Here is a 10,261-nt window from a genome sequence, read left to right as displayed (position 1 = left end):
GCGCAGCCTGCGGCGAGCAACTACAACTGTTTTTTGTGTTTTTTTTCCCTTCCCACAATTCATTATTTAATCTCTCTCCATATCTGGCCACATTTCCTCCTGGCTTGACTCGTTTGTCTTTTCAGCATCTCCCCTTGCACACAGGCTGCTTTAGATTTTCAGAAGCCGCTGTGTTCTGGTTTCTGCGGTTTTAATTATGGGAATTACTTTGGCAAAATGCAGCTTTTTTTTTTTTTTTGACTCCTTGCGGCTCCATTTGATGCTTTATCTCACAGTTTGTTGTATGTGGAGGGACTGAATAGGTGATTAGCTTGCAGGTGCAAGAATTGTTTTGTTTTTACAACTTCTCGACAAAAAGCAAAACCAAAAAGATTCAAGGCCGTAATGCCACTAGGTGGTGTGAGCACTCAGCCTCTGACCGCAGTGTCTGAATGGTTGAAGTAAAGTGCACACACCCACACGCACAATTATCTTCTCATCAGTGGTGTTGTCTAAGGATTTTCCCCTCGAGCTGTAAGAACTCTGCTGTCTTTGGAGAGAGCAACGCGCTGGTCTCACTGATGCAGTCACGTTCATGCGCGCTTGCGCGTGCCCCAGAGAGAGGTGAAACATTTATGAAGAGGTTCTGTTGATGCTTTGCTGACCATTAGCGCCCCTGTTCACTTAAATCAAGCTGTCACATGAAGAAATCGTCGTACCACCTGTGCATCAACACGTGAAACTCCGATGGGAACGTGCAGACTCGTTCATCTCCTCAATCTGTGCAGCTGCAAGTGCTCCTCGTGACAGTTATGTGGGTGAAGAAATGTTTTTAGAAAGACTCCTGCATTCAGAGGTTTTATATATTTATTAATTTCGGTACAGCATTTCTAATGCGTGTTTTCACAGCTTTGATTCTTCAAGGATACAAACTAACTCACCCTACCTTTGTCAGAAGATTAACTGAGTCGTTTGGGCAAAGAGGAAATACTTGAAGAAGTATTCTAATCCAAAAACAAAAGTTTTGCCTTCAAACATTTCCTTAAGAAGTAGTACAAGAGTAATGTCATTGAGATGTAATTAAAGGATAAGACTGGTAATAGATCTTTTTTTTTTTTTTTTTTTTAATGAGTTCATGAAAAAAAGATTCATCTTCTGAGTGCTCACCTCACAGAAAAAAGTCAGGACGTTAACAGATAACACTATGTAGCGAGTTTTACTTTAATTACCCCAAATGGGGTACTTCGTGAGGCATCTGTGACAGGCTTTCACACAGTTCCGCAGTTTTAAGTTGGAGTTTCCGAAAACTCTGAGTTTCCCAGTTGTAATTACAACTTGGAAGCTGGTGGGAATGTTATTTAGAGCTTAGAAACTCAATATAGTATTAATGTGGCATAAACCCCAAGACAAATGGTTCTACTGAAGATCTACATATTTAAAAATGACTCACTTTTTTTAAAAAAGTCTTGAGTAATTTACTTAACTGGCACTGTAGTTTTTTTCAGCAGATATTAGTCTGCAAACTAAACTGCACTGAAACAGAATTTTTAGGGTAGTATATTGCAGGTCTGGTTCTCTGGTACAGCTGGGTCCATAATTTTTTGGACAAAAGCTGAAGTTGTGCACCTTCAATCAAGATGTGATTAAAGGGCAGACTGAGTTTTAATTTAAAGGGTTTTACAAATATTTTTGCATTAACTGTTACTGTTACAGTTCCCCCTTTCATGGGCTCAAAATGAACTGGACAACTGGGTTTTAAACTCATGGACGAAACTCTGCATTTCATCCCCTCCCTCGAGGTGCTCTGCTAAGTTGTTACTACAGCCACGTTCAGTTGCTGTTGGTTTTTTAAAATTCTCTTCATTGAGTTTTGTATTTAATAACTGAGAAGCACTCTCTGTTGGGCTTTCTTTGCCTTGAGAAACTCTTGGGTTGCTTTTTCTGTACGCTTTGGATCATTATTCATTTGCAGGGTGAAGTTTTGTCCTGTCAGTTTTTGAGTATTTGGCTCAGTCTGAACGTCAGGTCGAGCAGAGAGCAGCTGTATATGCTTATAATACTGCCTTCACCATGTTTAATAGATAATGGTGGCATGCTTTGGATCATAAGCAGTTCCTTTTATCTGTTCGTAGTTTTCCATCATTCTGGTACAAGTTAATCTTAGTTTCATCTGTTTAAAGATTATTTTTATTAAATTTTTAATTCAATTAAACCGTGCTGACTCTTGTAGATGTTTTCCAATCTGATCTCAGCAGGCCTTGTTTATTCAGTAGTTCACATGATGTTTCTTTGCTTTTTGAATTTTCATTTCCATGATGGCATCTCTTGGTTGTAGACCTTGACAATGATACGCCTCCCTCTTCCAGACTGTTCTTGACTTGGTAAGATGCTGTAAAAAAAAAAAAAGTTCCTTCTTAACTTTTGAAATATTTCCGCTATCATGCACTTTAATTCTCTTCTGTTGTTTTTCAGGCCCGTTGGTGTTGCCCAGCTGGCCAGAGCTGGCCTGAGGTATATTAATTATTTTGAAGAGCGGACTAGACTGTTGATTTAAGCAAAATTTTTGTCTCTGTCTCTAACAATATTATTTTGTTTTTTCAGCCCAATGATGGGCTCCCTCACGTACACTGACATGTCCCCGGGCTACATATTTGAAATTAAAATGAAAAGAATATATAAATTCAACACTTTGAATCAACTTCAGATATTATGTCTGCTTCATTTGTCAGGTGAAGCAGACAAGGGAAGAGGTAACAAGGGAACAGACCTCACCTGGCCATTAAACTGCTTGTCAGTCAACTGTGCAATTAATTCTTGGCATCTGGGGGTTGGTTCATAAAAATGGATGTAATTACTAAACAGTTATTATTTTTATTTTATTTTATTGGTACGACCCCCCCCCCCCCCCCCCCCCCCCCCGATTTTAAAGCTGCATGTCTGCCAATTTAAAATCCACAGTGGAGGTTCACCAAAGTACAAAAAAACTGTTTCTTTGTCCATCAAATTCTGGACTTAACTGCAACATAAATAACATCCTGAAATTGTTTTGTGCCCACATTTAATGCAATCAGACCAAATGTCCGCCCCAGTGTGTGGCTAACCGTTGTGTGCTTTTATTGTGGAGGTCTGTGTCACATTTTATGTTGCTTTACTGGATTATTCTTACGAAACATTTCAGGAGTCAGTCATTTGTTAAAGAAACAGTTACAGTCAAGTTAGATATAACATGTGTCTATAAATGCGGAAAAATAGTACGAAGTAGAAATGGAGTGAACTGGAGTGTAAGTATGTCCGAGCTGTACTTAAGGACAGTGTTGGAGTTAATGTATTTTGTTAACTTCTGCCACTGCTGTTAAAACCAACTCCCTCTCTCTTGTGCTCTCCCATTTGTATGTCAAGACAGATTAAGTCAGAGGCTAAACACTGAAGCTGAACAGAGCGCATAATCTTGAAACTGCAGGGGAACCAAGAATCAACCCTGAGCATCACACTGTCAACTGAATGAGGAATTTTGCATTGGCCACAAAGCTGAGCCAGCACGCACTGATTTCTGTACAAGCCTGGGATTATTTGGCTTTCGCTACAAAGAATTTATTCAAACAGTTTGTCCACTAGTGCCGCCCTATTGTGCTGCCACAGCAAACTGTGCTCTGCAGCCTAAATGAATGCTTTCACCGGTGTCTTGTTTACTCACACGCACATTTGAAGGTACACACACCGTCAGCCAGGCGCATGAAAAGAATACACACACCCCTGCAAACACCTCGCAATATAAGCACTGAACAAAGAGCCATCACTACGGCACATGTGCTGCATAACAAATGTGTAAACACAAATACATTCGCATTTTGTCCAAACAAACGCAGCACACAGATCACTCTCTGCTCATTCATAGCCAGGTTGTTTCTCTTGTCTAATCTCACCCCTTAAATCACTGAGTGGCAGGGCAGAAAGACTCACCAGCCCATCTGTATTCCTGGGTGTGCGTGACCTGCACTCTAACGGATGGGCTTTGACCACAGGCGAGCCAGATGAGGAGCAGAGCAGAGTAGTAGTATTACTATCCCACACTGGCTCTGCCTTTTGCTATTCTCCACCTCCGGGCTCAGCCTTCTTTCTCTCTGTGCCGGCAGGGTGGAGCCTGATGAGTGTTGTGTGAGGTCGGCTGGGTTCCTGTTTGTGCGTTTATGGCAGTCCATCTGTGTTAATGCGTTAGGGCAAGAAGCAGTTTGTGTGTATGTGTGTGGATATAAAGAGGGCATGAAGTTCTTCATCTGAAATGGCCATCACTGCAAGTTTCTTCAGGGTTTTGCATTAGCAATGGAGATTCAGCCTTTCTTTCTTTTTCGCACACATCTCTTTATATAATAAGCAGACAGATATTAATTATTGATCATCATTTTTACTTTGGTTTGTGTTGATTCAAATTTTTGCAAACACATTTGTCATTTCAAATCTGAGGAGATTCAGAGGAGAGGCAAAGCATGTGGGTTGAGTTGCAAGAATGCTCTCTGAAGCCCAGTGTCTGTGCAACTGCATCAGATCTGAGATCATAAGGTCAGGGGAAAGGAATTTGTACAAAAATAGCAACTGCCAATTAACTTTCCCACAGTGAAAAACTGTCATCGGCCCGGCTATTTGTTTTTTTTTTATCATCACCCTATTAATACAGCTGTATTTTGGCTTTATTTTTCAAGGCTGATGAAAGATGGGCAAAGAGGCAGAAAAGATCCCAGGGAACTCTGATTTGAATCAGGCATTGGCAATTATCAGTGTGTCTTATCTGAAATGTCATTATATTAGCAGAATCTTAGATTCCTAAATCTGCAGTGCTGTACTTATAATGTGTCATATGATGTACTACAGCACATTCATTTTCACTGTAGATAGTAGATAATAAGGTAGAACAGAGTTCTGTGTTTCCTTCAGCAGATCATGATTTGTGTCAGGTATTGCTGCTGTTTTTTAAAACCCACTCCTGTGATCCTGTTGCACTAATGTAAAGCTGAGACTTTTAAAACATGTATGCATTAAGCTCCAAAAACGCCAAGTGCAATACTTAAAAGCTGCAACCAGAGACTCAGGCAGACACTGGGATATTATAACCAGCAGTGTCTTTATTTCAGCACTTTAACAAAAACCCAGTGCACACTTTGTACTCTCTGCCACCATCATTTTCCATTGAATACTTGCATGGTGCTCTCTCTCTTTTTCCTCCTAAAACAGCTAGATTTTTTTCTTATGAACTATATATAAATGTAGTTCACCATAAGTTACATCAGTATACCTTGCATTGTATCTTGCATGGAAATAAAATGATTGTCCTGTAAAAATCAGGACAATAAAGTAATTCTGATTAAACAGACAAATATAAAATGTATTGTAGAGTTGATGACAACAAAAACAAAACTGTTAAAAGTGGAAATTACCCACAATAAGAAATAATAACGATATATATATAGATAGAGATAGAGAGATATAGATAGATATATAGAGAGAGATAGATAGATATATATCTATAGAGATAGATAGATCGATATAGATAGATAGACTGGGAAGAAATACAAACCCAGCCTCAGGGAGTCACAAGCTACTGTACTGGATAAATGGCAGGGTTGCATCAGGAAGGGCATCCGGCATCAAGTCTCTGCCAAATCAAACATGCAGTTCCATCTGCTGTGGCAATCCTTTGGGAAATAAACCAGTAGCTGAATGTACCTTTTGTTTGCTCTGTCCTGGCATTTTATTCTCAGGAATTTTCATCAGCCAAAAAGGTTTGCAGGCTTGTTAGCTTTTCTGCCAACAGGACTGTGATTTTGTCCGAAAGATCTACGAGTACCATGTATGACTTTCTCATAGTTATTTTTGAAAATTCTATTTTCAACAATTAACTATGCTGAAACACTCTTTCTCAAGCTGGGATTAGTCATAAAAGGCTGTGTCTTGCTAGGTAGAACTATTCATGCATCTCTAGCAAAACGGTGCAATGCAGCTTGTTTTTTGCGCTCAAAACACAGCTGCAGTAGGTTCATGGATGGAGGCTTGTCAGTGCTCTGCGTATGGCTTATTTAGGCAGTCATAAAGACAAAACAGTGGCAGCGCAGATAACAAGTTTTACAGTTTTACTGTTTACATGCACTGCTGCCATCTTACATTGTGAAGTCGGTAGGGCTGCGCTGACTTTGTGAGTTGGGAGTTTGGCTTCCAGACTTCCAGAAAATTCTGACTGGGAACACAGAAACAACAACTTTCATAATCAAATGGAATGCACCAATAGTGACCCCCAATAGTAAACAACCCATAGCCAAGGAGTCATGAAAGTAATCTGTGCGTTTTCATTAAAATGCAAATATATATATATACAGACTGGGACAATTGCCATGTTTCACAGCAGCCATTTTTACATCAAATAGCAGTTAATAGTGTTACTAATGAAATTCATGAAGATTCTGTAAGTTCCATCTGTCCATTTTCTTCCTATTATCCAGTTCAGGGTTGCAGGGGGGCTTTGAGCCTATCCAAGCTGTCATGGGCTGAGAGGCAGGGTACACCCTAGACAAATCACCAATCTGTGACAGTGCTAACACATAGAACAGACAACCATTCACACTCTGACCTAGGGTCAGTTGAGAATCACCAATAGATCCAACCCCAAGCATGTCTTTGGACTGTGGGAGGATGCCAGAGTAACTGGAGAAAACCCATTTAGACATGGGGAGAATTTGCAAACTGCACACAGAAAGGCCCCACACTGGATTCAATACCAGGACCTTCTTGCTGTGAGGTGGTAAGAGTTTACCAAGAGTTTATGTGATTAGTTACACCTAATCTGGGGCAACTGGGGCGATCGTGGCTCAAGAGTTGGGAGTTCGCCTTGTAATTGGAAGGTTGCCCGTTCGAGCCCCGGCTCGGACAGTCTCGGTCGTTGTGTCCTTGGGCAAGACACTTCACCCGTTGCCAACTGGTGGTGGTCAGAGGGCCCGGTGGCGCCAGTGTTCGGCAGCCTCGCCTCTGTCAGTGCACCCCAGGGCGGCTGTGGCTACAATGTAGCTTGCCATCACCAGTGTGTGGATGACTGGGTGTGTAAAGCGCCTTGGGGTCTTTAGGGACTAGTAAAGCGCAATACAAATATAGGCCATTTACCATTTAAATTTTATATCAATTGGATGTAGTTGTAGATGTTGTTTTCACCATTTGACATGATTGAGACACAAAGGGGAAAATCTGTCATGGAATCATTTCAACGTTCCTGCTACTGCATAGCTTGGCTTATTAACCATTCAGCTATAGAAATATTTGACTTAGCCACAAGTCCTTGAATCTGAAGATTTGTTTTTCCCGTAAAGGTCCCTGGCCCCCTAACATTTTTGGACAAATGGACAAACTGGATGATGTATTGATATTATAACAATCTGTGTTCAGAGATGCTGGTTTGTAGAGATCTAAATGGTGTTGTGACAACTTCAGTCGAGAGGTCAGTAAACATGCTCTCATCTTAGATGCTGTAAAGCCTGTGAAATAGTGTCTGTGATTTGCAGGGTTTTAAAGGGATTGGCTGTTGTTTTTATCTGCTAGTTCAAAGCAGGGGACTTAGTCTGAAGGTGTTTAAACAAGAAGCTGGTACAATGCCAGCAGCGTGGTGTACGGTTTTTGTTGTTTTGAGACTCACTATGTCCTGATTTCCTTATTGAAGGCATGCTATAATCTTTGTACTAATGAAAAGTAGGTTTTTATATTGGGAAATATGTATCACAAAAACAGAAAATAAAATGTAGAAGGTCTGGCTACTTGCAATAACAATATTTACCTTTTTATTTTGTGCAGTATTTCTTTCCTTGTAGACTGTGTGTCTATTCTCAGTCATGCTCTTTCTGCTCTTTTATGTATTTCTTTCTCACTTTGCCTGGTTGGTTTTGTTGCTGAGATCTAAGTGATTAACTGCCAGTGTGAAACATTTCAGGGCATGCCAGCCCAACTAGCAGAGACCCTTCTGGCTTCAAAAAAGCAAACCGAAACATCAGCAGCACAAGGCTCTAAATGGAGCTTGAAGACCTCTTTTTTTTTTTCTTTTCTTTTTTTTTTTTCTTGGTCTAATGGTCCCTGTGATACTTCCCCGGAGGCTGACATTCAGCTAGGCAAAACTTTGTGCAGCGCTGAGCAGAGGCGGAGGCAGACATTTGATACACCTGGGGCTTAGTTCTCTTCTCAGGTCTTGTTCAAAAAAGAATGACTTCATATAGGGAAAAAATATATATCACATCTGCAGGACACCTTAAAGTAGTTTTTTAATTAAGCAGCAAGGCAGAACAAAGTCGGGCTGTATCAAGACACAAGGACTAAACCCCAATTCAACCAGACCGAGAACTGATCCGGAATTAAAACAGGACTACAACAGTTCAAAATCAGGACTACTTAGGACTTAACCAAGACAGAACCAGAATCAAAACTAGATGACGGTAGCACTAAAAATAATCATAGACCTGCACTACACTTATTTTTTAATTCTACCAAAGTCCACTATTTAGATTCAGAAAAGTTTATATAATTATTTAGCCTTGTTGTGCAAACAAGCCTGCATAACTTAATAAATCTAGAATTTGAAAAATAAAAAACCTAAAAAGAAACACTTGGTACAAGATACACGAGTACCTATGATACAGTGATACTTTTGGTAAACAACCATTTGACTAACATGTGTGTCTCACCTGCTCTTGTTCCCTCTCTCTTCTGTCCTCATTCTCCTCTCTCTCTCCCTCTCTGCTGCTCTCTCTCCCTCTTCGTGCTGACAATCAAGCCAAACACCAACATCATCAAATATACAGTTGAAACCAGATATTTACACACTCTTCAGATAAAAACACAAACTTTTTTAATTGTAACATCAAATCAGACTAAATATTTATTTTTTTAGATTGATAAATATAAAAAACATTTTTGTCACCTTTAAGAGTAAAGAGAGAAACTATCTGTATTTCTTAATTGTAAATGGCACCAAATTGTATTCAAAATTGAGCCACACTTATGGAGCTCCACAATTCTTTTCCAGGTGTTTTGGTTGACATCTCTTGATTTTCCCATGTCAAAGAAACAGGCTCTGTTTCGCCTTATATGCATCCACAGCTGTGCCACCAATTTACTCACATGGACTCTACTAACCTATCAGAAGCTTCTTCAGCTCAGAATGGAATCATGTAGAGTTTTCTTATTAATCAAAAAGAAACTTAGTGTATATGTACTCCTAAATTTAATGAAAGTGATAAAAAATAGACAGATGTCTTTATTCTGAAATTTAACTCTAATTCAAAAGATATTTAAATATTTATTTATCCAAAACAAAACAAGTTTACTCTAAATTGATGTTGTACAGTAAAAAATGTTCTTGTGTTTTCCATAAAGTGTATGCAAGTATCTGGTTTAAACTGTGAATATACTGCTGTGTATTGAAATTCCTCTTGTTTTGCATAGAAATATACTAAACAACATACAAAACATAATATATAAAATAACATATAACATAATATGTCCATTCTTGTATATCAGTGCATTACTGAAACCGATTTATTTAGCCGTGGAGGGTAACAACTGAAAATATGAAATAAACACACAGGTGGGCTAAGACTCTAAAGAAACGGCATTGTTGTTGTTCGGCTTTTCATTTCGCCATTTGTTGATTCACTCGAAGAGCAAGTAACGTAATATGGGTCAAGTGATCAGTTTGATATCAATCTTTTGTAATTCACCGTCATATTTACATTATTTGTACAGTACAAATGATGTGCTTTGGTACCTGCTCAAACTTCAGTTCTCTCTGTCTGTCAGGCTGCGTTTCTCCAACAGCGCACTTGCAGGCAGCAGCTCCCGCCCCCTCGTGTCTGAGCTCGGATCATACCAATATTAGGGGGGATTTTCGCACAGTCGTAAATTCCCACAGTGTGCACTATGTGCTTCGAATATTGTGTGTAGTTTTTGTTTTACACATTTGTCAGCCAGGCATGTAACTATGAAAAAATTACACTCCAAAAGACCCCGGGCTTCTGAAAAAACAACCTGGGCTTAAGCCCAGTAAGCCACCCCCCCTCCGCCTCTGGCGCTGAGAGGTGTCAAGTCAAAAAAGCTCTATCAATACTGAAGTTTTGTTTGATGACAGATTCATGGTGAGGTTTTAGTTGTTTTATACATTAACAGTGGCATTATTTCCCAGATGTGATTACCCTTACACTCAGATGTTTGACCAGCACAGAGAAAAAGCTCTCTCGCCAAAGGTGCACACAAGCAGAAAGGG

This window comes from Neolamprologus multifasciatus, chromosome 13 (genome assembly GCF_963576455.1).
Source record: "Neolamprologus multifasciatus chromosome 13, fNeoMul1.2, whole genome shotgun sequence".
Taxonomy (NCBI): Eukaryota; Metazoa; Chordata; class Actinopteri; order Cichliformes; family Cichlidae; genus Neolamprologus; species Neolamprologus multifasciatus.
Note: the sequence above shows the minus strand (reverse complement) of the source record.